We start from the raw sequence: 14792 nt of genomic DNA on the forward strand, positions 1-14792 counted from the left end.
GAAAACATAGTTTAAATCCCATTTACCATCTCTCTGTTCCCATGTCACTGGAGCCCATTTTCCCTTATTCCCCAATCCAGTCTGCTCTTTAACACTAGGCTGTGTGTTCCTGGCTCCATGGTGGTGAGTGTGGGGAAGGAGGATGGGATGACCAGGAGCATGGAAACTTGTGGTGAACCCTGTTCATTCCAGGTGCTGGGGAAGTTTTGCAGGTGTGGCCTGGGATCATTGCCAGGTGCATATAGTTTGCCCCAATTTAAATAGTTAAGGTGGGAATTGTAGCACCTCTGGCAAGGTGCTGTAGCTGTCAACCCTGCAATTGGATCAGTAGCCTTATGAATTTGTTTGCCCTACTTAATAGGACAGCAAGGGTGGAGACAGCCAATTAGGGGATTGTTTCCTGAAAAATATCTCCACCGGTCTGGCTACTGGCAGGTGCAGAGTTAGGGCCCCCATTTGGTCCTGACGTAAGCGTCCTGAATCCTGTAGGAAAATATTACCCATTGACATAATTTCTACATTAATCAATAGCCCAGGAAATCAATTCCAATTTCAAAACCCCTTGCACAACAAAGGTTATCTTGGGCTCTATTCTAAATCTTTTTGCTTAAACCAATGGCTTAAAATTATTCCTAACTCCTCGACCACTGCTACTGTATTCTAACTACTCTGTCCTAATTTTTCAGAATTCTAATTTTTTCTGTTATGTTGCCCCATAATCAGCATTCTTCCAATAAAGAGCCTGCATTTTTCAAGCCATCTTTGTAAAGCCTCTGAGCTAACAGAATCTGAGTCACTTGTGTTGTACCCTTTCCAAAGTCCCAGGATTCTTCCTGCAGTGTGGAGTCACAAAATACACTAAAGATTCAGTAAAATTTTACACAGCCTCATCATAACTTCTTAGCTTTTACATTTTATACCTCTAAAAATTCATATTTTTTTTCAACTGAGAAGTTTTGATTTAATTGATATAATCTACTTAATGTATTTTGATCACAGAGTAATCTTTATTTGGGGCATCAATATTGGAATGTTCACTGACAAACCGCATTTCATTGAACAATAGGACTTAAACCCAAATCAGAGAGCTCCAAAATCTTGCTTTATTGTTCATGATCAGTTGCTCTGTAGAAGCATTTTTTAACTTTAAAAGTTGTGAAAATTAAACGAAAAGCTCACACATCCCAGTATCATGATAAGGATTGCCATTGGTCGTGGCTGCAAAATACATTGATCTCAATCTTATTCTGATCTCTAATGGTACTGGCTAATATTTAATAATACATTTGAGTTCTTTAACAGCCAGCAATCTTGACAATCTTTCAAACAAATCACAAATATTGCTGTCTAAGGAAACAAAATGGACCACATAAAAGGTGAATTATGAAGAACAATACAATGACAGTGCAGTATTTTATTGGGTTATTGGCATTGCTATTGTGATCTAAGACGCATTTTTAAAATTTACACTAGGTATCATCAGACACAATTAAAATAACCAAGTAGAAAATCAATTCATTGCTAGAACAAAGGAATCAGGAATTGGCTAGCAGCCAGAAATATGCTATCTTATAGCACACTACAGATCTCTGATTAAATATGAGCAGCTTCCAGCATTAGGGGGGAAGTGACCAACAACTGATTGATCTTATCACACCAGAATGCATCAGACATTCTCTTGTTCAACTGTGTGCTTTGAATGTCACGCTACTGAATGTTGCTCTTATATTCTAGTCTGAGATCTATAGCTTTAGTGTCAAACCACCAGCTTTGGTGTCACAGCAAGCACGCTGTGTTTATGTGTCCAAATGGTGCACTGACACCCCTCATGTTTTATTTAGGTGTGAAACCAAAGATGCTTCTCCTCTTATCTTAAACTGTGATTGTATCAGATTTGAAGGCCTAATTTAACTGAGAATCCTTCCAGGGGCTCACACATTGACTCTGCAAAGTGTCAAGTAAGGGACAAACACAAGATTCAGACAATGCAGCTGTAGTACGCAATTTTCCTATAGCTGTAATATAGACGTGCACTAAGACTATCTCAGGAAATGTTGCCAATGTTCCTATCTAAACACAATTTAGGGAACTTCATGTTAGAATTATTCTACATATTTTACACTACTGTTAAAAGGGCAAAGTACGTTGTATAATTGATTTATAAATGCAGAGATGACATTATTCAGTGAACTATATCACACCAAGGGAACAAAACTCAGCACCACTCAATCAGTATGAAATAGAACCATATTTTAAATGTATTAAAACTATTTTCACATCATGGAATGCCTAATGTTACATTGAAAAAGGTCTGTGTCAATTAAAAATGTTACATTTGGGATTTACTAATGTACTTTGGACCCTCCGACATACCTGTTGCTTAGGAACATTTTCTTGCAGCGTTTCACCTGAAGTTTTTCTTTAGTCACCAATCCCAATTCTAATGATTTAGCTTCTATATCATTTCACTACTCAGTGCAATTACTTTGTGCATGCTTGAGAACCTATTCCTTTAAATATTATTCAGTTCATTGGAAAACCTTTTTTAACCATCACACAATTCTGCAAAATGGTGAAAGAACAAAAAATGTGCAACTTTTCACATCTTTGTGAATTAATGACAAACTTTCAACTAAATTGTGTGAAACTGAATAGTTAATCTGATGCTTAGATGATCTGATTCCTCATCTCCTCAAATCTTGACTGTGGTTTCTTCTGACAAATTATTTGACTTTCTGGTGATATGCAGTTTGCATTCATTTGGCATGATTTTGGATTTGCCTTGAAACGAACTATATAGCACAACTGAGCTGTGAATAGCAATGATAATGTATCGTCCAGCCAGGAAGATCCAGTCATACTGTGGAATAATGCATAGTTTGAGCATGAAGAAAATTGCATGCTTTCTGTGGTTGCTGTTTAATATTGATGTAGAGTCAGTGACAATGTCTGTTTTCTCATATTATTTAAAGTAACAGTAAAGTTTATCAACAGATTACCTGCACACTTTTAAACTGGCTTCTGGCTGGACTATTTAGTGTGTACTCAAAGTAGTGTGGGACAGCTTCCTCTCAGAAATAGATATGACTTTGATGGAACACCAGCAGTATCACTGCAGCTTAAAGTATATACTGTGAGTGTGTCTCCACATGGTAGTCTCACATCATTTTAGCTGCATATTAGCTTCAATATGATTGTTAATAAGGCCTGGAAAGTAATCAAACTTAATGTTTGGTAATTTATTCTGAACACTTGGACAAATGGAGAGGCATCTCTCTCTGACCATGAAAATTGACTAGTGAGTGAAAAGTTGTGCATGTCTGCAAGCACCTGACTCCATTTTCCCTGGATCCAAGAGCTGGAAATATAACTTTGGTCTTCTGGAGCCTTAGCATAGGTATTGGTTTTAAACACATACCTGCAGCATAGGAACAGCCAGAATAACTTACTTTCAATGTATCTATATCAGCTAAACCTGTACAGGTGTAGAGATTACATGAGCTTCAATATAATAGCAAAAACAATCTTCTGAGTGAAGGAAAACAGCTTATAAGTTATTGCGGGGCACCACTGTTGAAAAAAATCTCAGCCTTCAAAAAAAAAAATCTCCTACCAGACCAAATTTGCTGTGAAATTTAAATGAGAATGTTTGAGGTCAGCAATTAAGCAATTTAGTGGCTTTTATTTATATCACTTCTGACATTTTACTATTATTCACCCATTTTAAATATATTCAGAAAAAAGCTGAGTTGAACTCAACTAAATTAGATATTTAATTTAAATTCTCAATGTATGGCAAAATATAACAAACAAAAGAAAAATAAATCCACTAAAGTTAAATTACCAAAAACAAAACAACTCAAGAGGTCTATCTGAAGGCATGAAATACAATAAAGTAATTCATTGTGGAGTTGAGAAGATGCCAACTATTGGCTTCGAAAAACATTATCAAATCCTATGCACATCAACACCTTGCAACACATTATCAACCTAGGTAATCACATTGCTGCAAAGGATGAGAGTCCAGCATTCTGGACTTCAGCTTGCACTTGTACATACACATAACATACATAACGGGTAGACCTTCCCATTGTATGATTTTACCAAGAGACGCGAATATGTAAAAGTGCCTCCATTACATGAGTCTACAAAGTAGAGCAGCAGAATATATATTCTGCTCGAATCATCATGCAGCATATAAATGCTGACATTATTTTTCAGCACACAGGGAATATAAAAATCCCTATTTAAAGTGAATCACAATGCTATTCGCACCTGAAATCTGCAGTGGGCTGATTAAATTAGTAGAGAAAGGAATCCACTTTTTCTTGATACTGAGGTGGATATTCTAATGGGAACGAGTCCACAGCCCAAAATCCATTTGGTGACCAGTATGTAACCAGTATGTAAGTTCAGTTTCAAAAGAGTTTCACGGAAATCATTTTGCTGGGTTTGCAAAAATCTCAGTCAGTTGTATTTACAGTTGGGATGGTGTTCAATTATCCACTTGGGACACTATGTAAGTCAGTTCCTGATGCAGTAGAACAGCAAACCTCTGCAGTTTCAGAGGCACTTCATCTCGGAACACGAGAGTAATTTTTCATCTACATCCATTCCTTCAGTTTGGTGCATTCCTCGTGGAATTTCAAGGTTGCTCTAGAACAGAGTTTCTGCTGCTGAAGGGTTTTCTATTTTTCTATTCACAAGCAAAACTCCAAACTGTTCACCAAATAGGATATATTGGTGTTAGAGATGAGCAGTCAATGCTGAACAGCCTTTTCCCTGACATTTGAAATAGTACTGCACTTAACAGTCCAAACCCAGCTATCCTTCTGAAACATCTTATAAATTTACAAGGAATTGGATTCCAAAATAGGGACAAAGATAGCCTCCATTTTCTCTGAACTCATCTTAGGATATTTCCTGGTTAATGAAATGAGACATATAGAGATCATAAACGATGAGGCGTTGGTTAAAAGAAACCCATGCATCGAAGTCCAAATATACCATTAGTTTGCAGAAGAATTTCTTTAAGGGTGGCATGGTGGCACAGTAGTTAGCACTGCTGCCTCACAGTGCTAGGGATCTGGGTTCAATTCTAAGATAAAAGTAAAATACTGCAGATGTTGGAATCTGAAACAAAAATGGAAAATACTGGAAAATCTCAGCAGGTCTGACAGCATCTGTGGGGCGAGAATAGAGCTAAAGTTTCGAGTCTCGATGACCATCAGAAACATTTTCTCTCCCGTTCTGATGAAGGATCATCTAGACGCGAAACATTGGCTCTATTCTCTCTCCCACAGATGCTGTCAGAGCTGCTGAGATTTTCCAGCATTTTCTCTTTTTGACCCAGGTTCAATTCCCGGCCTGAGTCACTGTCTGTGTGGAGTCTGCATGTTCTCCCCGTGTCTGGGTTTTCTCCCGGTGCTCCGGTTTCCTCCCATGGTCCAAAGATGTGCAGGTTAGATTGATTGGCCATGCTAAAATGCCTCTTAGTTTCAAGGAGACTAGCAGGGTAAATGGGGTTATGGGAATAGGGCTGAGGTGGGATTGTGGTTGGTGCAGACATGATGGGCCAAATGGCCTTCTTCTGCACCCCTGGGATTCTAATTGAACCTTATGCAAAAACGCACCCAACACATGCTGAGGGAATTCTAGGGAACGGTCTTCAATCTGAAAAGTTAATTCTGTTTTTCTCTTTCTGATGCGCCCTAACTAGCTGAGTATTTTCAGTATTTTCTCATTTTGGTTCTCAATATCCACAGTATTTTGTTATTGATTTTCTAACCATGGTTTATCCATGCTATCGTTCCAAGATTCCCCTCAAAGCAACTATTGTGCCTTTCATTGCTTATTATCCTGCTCTTCCATGTTTTATTTCAGGAACTTCTAATACACATATGTTTAATTAATCTTCAAGACATCTATCCGATTAAACTTGGTTACATTACACAGATGTGTAATCATCCAGTATTCTCGAAAAGAAATACAACTTCCTGCTCTGATTTGTTACTTAAACAATCTTACTCGTTCGATCTTTAATTTGAAATAAATTCCAAAAACTAACAGTAAGTAACATTTTGGGTGGAGTAAGAAGCTACCTTGCCAATGTTTCTAGACCAATTCTGTGATTGAAGCACACAACATTGTCTTTAAGCATCCAGAATAGTGAGATTGTTCAGCATCTATAGCCCAAGTTAAAATGTCTGCCCCGGCACCGGGTTTGTTTCATTTTTCCAGCTTATGAATCCAACATGTGTAACACTAACACTGTCTCAAACCTGCACCGATATAAAACAACCTGGGCAAAGGGCGGTCTGTTTATGTTTTTGCCAATTTAAATGTTCCAAAATAATTTGCACCTGGAGAATAGCCAAAATAGAAATCATTTCCTGGGGGGAGCTATTTTAGATATGCTACACACAGACCTATAGATAGATACTCTGTCAATTGCTGACACTGATTCAGAGGAAATTCACAAATCAACTGGCGGCTCTCGAGAATCACCAGATTTTTGCACGATGTATCTCACCTCATTGAATAAATTGGTTCTATTATTTACAACATTTGACGGCTGAACATATCTTTTGGTCACACTGCTGCGGTTTCCCGTCGCAATTGGACTTTCAATCTTGGGAAATGTCTTGCCGCTTGCATCTTTATCCAATGTAGAACAGACCTCGTAACAAAAGTTTTGAGGCAGTGGTTCGCGGCCAAAAACTTCAACATAATTCGGGGGGATCTGAAGGTTGACGCTGGCCTTTTGTACTCCGTTCAGAGAATGTGCGGATCCCAAACAGCAGCATGTGTCCAGAGAGCAGCTGCGACGGTTAAAAACGTTCCTATTTCTGTGGACTTTAACAGCGAGAATAACCAAAACCACCAGAAAAGTGGAGGAGATTGCTCCTAAAGCTATGACTAAGTACAGGCTTACATCTGAAGGAAATCCGAGATCTTTTGTCACACTACTCACTTCGGAAAGACTTTCGGTATCAATGTCCGCCAGTGATAAGATGATGCTAATTGTTGCGCTAAGCGGTGGGATCCCATTGTCTTTTGCCAGGATAACCAAGCGCTGTGTAACTGTATCCTTGTCCACAATGCGACGGATGGTCCAGACCTCTCCCGTGTCTGGGGAAATAGTGAAAAGACCAGGGTCAGTGGCCTGGGCCAGTTTATAAGAAAGCCTTGCATTGGGACCTGAATCAGCATCAATAGCTGACACCTTGGTCACCAGGTAACCCGGCTCCGCTGATCTAGATACTGTCTCCGTTGATGTCGAACCATACTCTGGACTTGGGGATATGATGACTGGGGCATTATCATTCTGATCTAGAATTACCACATCCACTGACACATTACTGCTAAGCTGTGGGATCCCAGCATCAACTGCTTGGATCTGGATATGAAACTTCTTCAATTCCTCGTAGTCAAATGAACGCTCAGCAGATATTATGCCACTGTCTGAATTAATAGAGACATAATTAGTTACTGAGACATCGCCGACTTGTGTCTTTAAAATAGAATAGGACAGTCTAGAGTTCTGATTTAAATCTGCATCAAAAGCTGACACCGATGAGATGGAAGACCCAATGGCGTTGTTCTCCGTCACATAGGCTGTGTATGAAGTGCGTGAGAAACGTGGGGGGTTGTCGTTTACATCTGAGATCTTCAGCTGAATGGTTTTGTTAGACGTGAGCGCGGGCGAACCTGCATCTCTGCAGCTAATGGCGATGCCATATTGAGAGACCATTTCTCGATCCAGTAAATCTTTGATAACCAATCGGTAATAATTTTTAAACGTTGAATCCAATTTGAAAGGGAGGCTAGTGGGGATCTGACAGTGAGTGTTTCCATTCTCCCCCAGGTCTGAATCGCTCACACTGATTAAAGCTATCACAGTCCCGGGCAGGGCATCTTCAGGAACTGAACTGGACAAAGAGGTCACAGTTACCTCCGGCGCATTATCATTCACATCAATGATTTCCACAAGCACATCGCAATGCACAGGCACAGATAATGCGCCTTTATCCACTGCTTGCACACTAATCTCCAACTCCTTTGCTGTTTCGAAATCCAGAGGCCCTTTAACGCGGATCTCTCCCGTTTTGGGCTCCACACTGAACAGTTCCCGCACTTTAACAGAAGTATGGCTACCAAAGGAATAAACAATTTCTCCGTTGGGACCTTCATCTGGGTCAGTAGCGTTCACTTTGATCACCAGCGTTCCGATGGGCACATTTTCTAACAAACTGACTCTGTAAAGGGACTGGCTAAAGGTAGGGATGTTGTCGTTGGCATCCAGTGCGTGGATGGTAATCTGTGCCGTGCCAGACCTCTGTGGAATGCCCCCGTCAGTGGCCGTCAACAGTAACTGCAGTGTGGGCTGCTGCTCTCTGTCAAGAGACTTCTCCATCACTAAAACTGGGAGTTTACCGTCCTCACTGCGAGATTGTACATCCAGATTAAAATATTGGTTAGGAGCTAACTGATAGGTTTGCAAGGAGTTGGTGCCGACATCCGGATCGTAGGCGGACTCCAGTGGGAAGCGAAATCCGGGCACGGCCAACTCGGATATTTCCAAACGGAATTGTTCTTTTGGGAAATGGGGAGCATTGTCGTTTATATCCAGAATCTCCACCTCGACATGATAGACATTCAGTGGTTCGTCAATCACAGCCTCCAGAGTCAGAGCGCACCCGAGGTTTGATCCACAAAGCTGTTCTCGGTCAACATTCTCCTTGACAAGTAAAATCCCGCTGTCTAAATTTACGTCGAAATACTGTTTCCTGGGACCCGACACGATCCGAAAATTCCGGCTCGAGAGCTGTTTTACATCTAAACCCAAATCGGCCGCGATATTCCCAACAAAAGCGCCCAGCTGCAGCTCCTCGGGAATGGAATACCGAATCTGTCCAGAAACCAGATTCCAGGCGAGCACTAAACACAGGAGTTGCCATTTTAACAGCCAGTGTATGTTATAAAATCCCATTTCCAGCACAAAGCATTTCAATTCCTTCGGCACGTCACAGCGCTGCCCAATCATTCAGAGGAATAAAATTATTACGTATCATCTTTCAACATGTAAACTGAAGAGCTACATTGCACCATAATACCTGTGGTAAATCTCCGAGATAATTTCTGATAAATCTTCTAAATTCTTCATTCACAGTTGCATTCATAAATCCTGATATCATGCCACACAGCTCGCTATCCAATTTCGCACTGGATTTGATCATATGTGATGGCGGAAGGGAAGGGGGCAGTCGGGATCTCCCGTCACCATTCGGCTTCTGATTGGTGAGTGGCGCCATACCCGTCTTTAGCCAATCACAATAGGCAGCATTTCTTAAAGCTAGCAGCCTTAGCAGATGAACATTTCTCACTGTGCAACAAAAATGTAACCAGCATCGTTGGTCCATTATTTTAGAGATAATCTCTCCACGGAAATATTTTCAAGAGAAGCCTCAGAAAGGATAAGGATTAGGAACTTAAGGATCTTCTTATAAATCTACAAGTGAGGAATCTTATAGAAATTCCTTGCAAAACACATGCCGCCAGGCATGCATATTAACCGTCTTATCCAGAATTCCTAATTGAATTATTTCAACTCTATGCTTAGTGCGAAAGCTTCAGTTGTCTCATTCCTATTTGCATTTTGATACTCTTTTTGACTTCTGAATCATACGCAAATGGTACAGAAACAGAAAATTCTGGAAATATTCCATAAATCATGCAGGATATGTGGAGAGGGAAACATGATTGTTGACCTTCCATCAGAATTGGGAAAAGTTGGAAAAACAACATATTTTGAGCAAGGTGTGGGTGGATAAGGACAGACGAAGATCTGTGATCAGGTATGAAGATCAAGTGACAAATAAATACGTTTTTCAGATTGCAAGGGAATGGTCGGTGATGGGGCAAGAAAAGAAACAAAAAAGTCCCTGGAGCAGGTGCTGCTGCAGGCTGAAGGTAAAAATAAGAGAAAACCAGAAACAAACAAAGAAAAGGAAATGAAAAGGGAAGATGGTTTGAAATCACTGAACTCAACACTAGGGTGTCCAATTGAAAGATGAGGTACTGCTGCTGAAGCTTACTGCACTGAAACAGTGCAGCAGGCCGAGGACAGATATGTCAATGTGAGCAAGGTGGAGAATTAAAATGAAAGGCTAATGGGAATGTGGAGTAGACTGAAAAGAGGTGTTCTGCAAAGCTGAGAGGAGACAACTTCGTGAGCAGTGCATAGAGCATCCGATTTTTCAATTAGACCAATGTAAGACCAGTGTGTGGCACTTCTTCACCTCAGTTGGTTACATGATTAAAATCAAGCTTGTTCACTAACCATGGCCCCAAGATTAACATTTAAGTACATTTAATACATGCTGAATACTTCATAACAAGTTATATAAAAATGCTTAATCATTTATATATTAATAGAGTTGTCACCAACTTCAAATGGTGAAAATAGAATTAATATTTAAACTTTGGATGCAGAGGAGTGCATGGCTCTCACAGTCAATGTTGTGAGCAATCAGTATGCACCACACTTCATTCGTCCTTGCTTTAGTTATGTATCATTTCAGTCATACAGGTAGGGAAAAAAACTATGGAGGCAGAAATCAGTAGAATCTGGCAACCCTGCGCATGGGCAATGGTCAACAAAATGTCTTACGTCAGAACGAAGATAGGCGGCAGGTTACCCATCACTAAATTAGACTTTTTACGGCCTGCCAGACTCATTTCTATCACACACCTCCTTTAACTTTTCCCCACACATTCCTTGCTGAAAACGTTTCTAACTCTTCTCAGTTCTGATAAAAGGTCATTATCCTGAAACATGAACCATGCTTCCCTCTCCACAAATACTTAGAATTTTCTGTTTTTAATTTAGTATTCCAGCCCTTGCTGCACTCTGCTTTCAACCGCATAAGTGATGCTGGCCCTTAGTCAACAAATAACGAATATACTGACAAATACGATTGTTACAACTTTGCACGGGTCGATTGTGAATTCAGCAATAACAAAAACAGAAAATGCTGCAAAAACTCAGCAGGTCTGGCAGCATCTGTGGGGAGAGAAACAGGAGTTAACGTTTCAAGTCCGCATGCCTTCTTCAGAACTGAATTCAGCAATTGGAGTAATGTTGGTAAGATCATAGTCTTTTGCAGATTGCTTTTTAAATTATTCACTGGTAGATGCATTTAGTCATCATTCAATATATCTCTGTTACATGTTGTAACGATATTGTAAATTTCTTTCCAATTGGGAGGAAGTCTTTCAACAATCATGATGCATTAATTGTAAATTACCCCCCTCCCCTCACCAAGTGCCACTAAACGGTACATTGCTGGCTTAAAAATACAAGGAAATGATTGTAACTTTGAACAGCACCTTCAACTTCACTTTACCAGACAGAAATAGTTCCCTGTGGGTTGGAATTCTCCATTTGCATATAAGTGCAACCAAATGAAACCTGTGAGGTATCTAATTTGTCCTTTTTGAAACAATACCTCACCTCACTGTTTACAGGGTTTCTAGAATTTGCAGAAGGTGATGTGTGTGGATATTTTCCCTTCTCAATATTTTCACCCACGACGTTATATTTCAACGCAGATGACCCGCACGTGTTGGGAAAGGCGGGGTCTCGCTCTAAAGTGGAATATGTCTCGTAGCGGAAACTCTGCGAGAGTGGATCCCCGCCGAATACCTCCACATAATTCGGAGGGATCTGGATGTTTCTGCTGGCTTTCTGAATCCCATTGAGCGAGTTTCTTGATTCGCAACACCAACAGGCGTCCAGGCCACAACTGTAACCAGTAAACCCTGCTCTGTTTTTGTGCACTTTCACAGCGAGGGCGACTAAAACCACCAGGAAAATGGAAGAAGTTATCCCTAAAGAAATCACCAAGTAAAAGCTCAAATCGGAAGCAAATCCAGGATTTTCAGTCAAGCTGCTAGGATCAGAAAGTAGCTGTGCATCCCCATCGATCACTGATAAACTGATAGTCACAGATGCTGAAAGCGGTGGTGTTCCGTTGTCTTTTACCACGATTGTTAACCTTTGCTTCGTTGCATCGTTGTCCCCAACGCCGCGGACTGTCCAGATTTCGCCTGTGTCGGGTGAAATTGTGAAAAGTGCTGGGTCAGTAGCCTGAGTCATTTGGTAAGAGAGGCGAGCGTTCTGGCCGGAGTCAGCATCGGTGGCAGACACCTTGGTGACCAGGTAGCCTGGTTCTGCGAAGCGGGACATTGTCTCCATTACTGTTGACCCATACTCGGGCAGCGGATGCAGGATCACCGGAGCGTTGTCGTTCTGGTCAAGGATAACGACATTCACCGAAACGTTACTGCTGAGTGCTGGAGCTCCAGAGTCCCGTGCCTGAACCCGGAGCTTGAAGTTTTTGAGTTGCTCGTAATCAAAAGTTCTCTGAGAAAATATGATCCCACTCTCCGAATCAATATACACATAGCTGGCCACCGACTCGTCCTGGTTCAGCTCCCTCGGAATGGAATAAGATATTCGAGCGTTCTCGTTAAAATCCGGATCAGACGCTGTCACCGAAAAGATGGAGGCCCCGATAACGTTGTTCTCCATCACATAGGCTGTGTAGGCAGCCTGTTTAAAACGTGGCGCGTTGTCATTGACATCTGAGATCTCCACCTGCACAGTTTTTTTGGAAGTGAGCGGAGTCGATCCGGAATCACTACAGAGTATAGTGATGTCGTACTTGGAGGTGTCTTCACGGTCCAGTTGTTGCTGGGTTAGCAACTTGTAATAGTTCTTCAAGGGAGAATTCAATTGAAAGGGGAGGTTTTTTGGGATTTGGCAATTTACTTGACCATTTCCCCCTGAGTCTTTGTCTGTGGTGCTGATCAGAGCTATCACAGTCCCGGGCACAGAGTCCTCGCGAATGGGACTGAACAGAGAAGTCACTGTCACCTCCGGCGAGTTATCATTCGCATCAATAACTTCCACGTGTATATGGCAGTAGACAGGCAGCGGGGCAGAGCCCTTATCCATTGCTTGTACATTGATCTCAAAGGCACTGTTTTCCTCATAGTCCAAATTTCCATTCACTCTGATTTCGCCAGATTTGGAATCCAGGCTAAATAGTTTACGCACTTTCGCGGAGGTATGACTGGTAAAGGAATATTCTATCTCACCATTAGACCCATCATCCAAGTCAGTTGCATTAAGCCTGATCACCAATGTTTCTCTGGGCACGTTTTCATTCAAGCTGACCCTGTAAACAGACTGGGAGAACACGGGGGAGTTGTCATTGGCGTCCTGCACCACGATTATTATTTGAGCAGTGCTGGACCTGGGGGGGACCCCGCCATCCTTGGCGATTAGCTCTAACCTGTGGGTCGACTCTTTCTCTCGATCCAGTGGCCTTTCAAGCATTAGCACTGGCAGCTTCTCGTCTCCACTGCGGGTCTCAATGTCCAGGGCGAAGTGCTGGTTCCCCAGCAGCCGATAGCTTTGTAGGGAGTTGGTTCCAACGTCCGGGTCGTGCGCGCACTCGAGGGGGAAGCGCGCCCCCGGTGCCGCCAGCTCAGAGATTTCCAGCCGGATTTCTCTCTTCGGGAAATGGGGAGGGTTGTCGTTTACATCTAGAAGCTCCACTTCGATTCGGTAGACGTTCAAAGGGTTTTCGATCACAGCTTCTGTAGACAAGAGGCAAGTGAGGCTCGACCCACAGAGCTGCTCCCTGTCAATTTTCTCCTTCACAAACAAAACCCCGTTCTCTAAATTTACATCCAAATACCTTTTTCTGGGACCGGGCACAATTCTGAAATTTCGAGCCGAGAGTTCTCTCACATCTAAACCCAAATCGTCTGCGATATTCCCAACAAAGGCGCCCAGTTGCAGTTCTTCAGGGATGGAATAGCGAATCTGTCCCGATACCAGGACCCAGAAGGGGAAGACACTGTACAACAATTGCCATTTTCCCAAGCAATATATTTTATAATATCCCATTTCCAGCGAAAACCATTTCAAATGCTTCAGCGCAGCATCGCTCCGTTCGCCAATTCGTCTCAATAAACTTCAAATATCATTTTAAAAGAGCTAGAATTTGTAAAATACCTTCACTACTTGAACATCCTGCCGTTATTTGAGACAAATATTCTTACAAATTCTAAAACCATCCATAAATGCGTGTAGAAATCCTAATCTGGCGAAACGCCGCTTGCTGTCCATTTTTACACTGTGGCTGATCTTACGTTGATGGCGGATGGGTTGGGAAAAGGGATCTCCGGACAAATACTAGCTTCTGATTGGTGAACGTGGCCATGTTAACATTCAGCCAATCACCGTTCTAAACATTGCTTAAAGCTAGAACGGTTTTGTAAACCTCTGCGTAAAAGTAATATTTATGGTTGTACAACCAAAAATATTTCCACCATTTTCCTTCAATATTTTGACTTTATTTTCTCTGCCAAAGAATATTTTAAACTGCGGGACAAGCTTTGCTGACAAAACAACAGTCAGGCTAATGACGTTCCTTGATATTTGTCTGTAAATGATAGTTTCTGGTTTAGGTGAAATGTGCGTTTAATGTCACTTCCGGAGTATTCTATACAAGATACAGAGATGGAGCTTGCTCGTTAGGTTGGTAAAAGTGCTTCAGAAAACGATCTGATATTTCTACTGTCCTAATATATTAACCCATAAGGACATAAGGAATAAGAGGTGTAGGGTCGAGGGCTCATCGAATCTGCTCCGCCATTCAATAAGGCCCCGGCTTAACTATCTCATTAACGCCACTTTCCTGCATTATCCCCACAGC

General features: G+C 41.6%; 1 protein-coding gene across 1 annotated transcript in view; it reads right to left on the bottom strand.

The window, feature by feature from the left end:
• LOC144505587 (uncharacterized) overlaps nt 1-14792 on the bottom strand; it is a 285648-nt gene that overhangs the window by 56247 nt on the left and 214609 nt on the right. The window lies entirely within an intron of this gene.

The sequence above is a fragment of the Mustelus asterias genome, chromosome 16 (assembly GCF_964213995.1).
Source record: "Mustelus asterias chromosome 16, sMusAst1.hap1.1, whole genome shotgun sequence".
Taxonomy (NCBI): domain Eukaryota; kingdom Metazoa; phylum Chordata; class Chondrichthyes; order Carcharhiniformes; family Triakidae; genus Mustelus; species Mustelus asterias.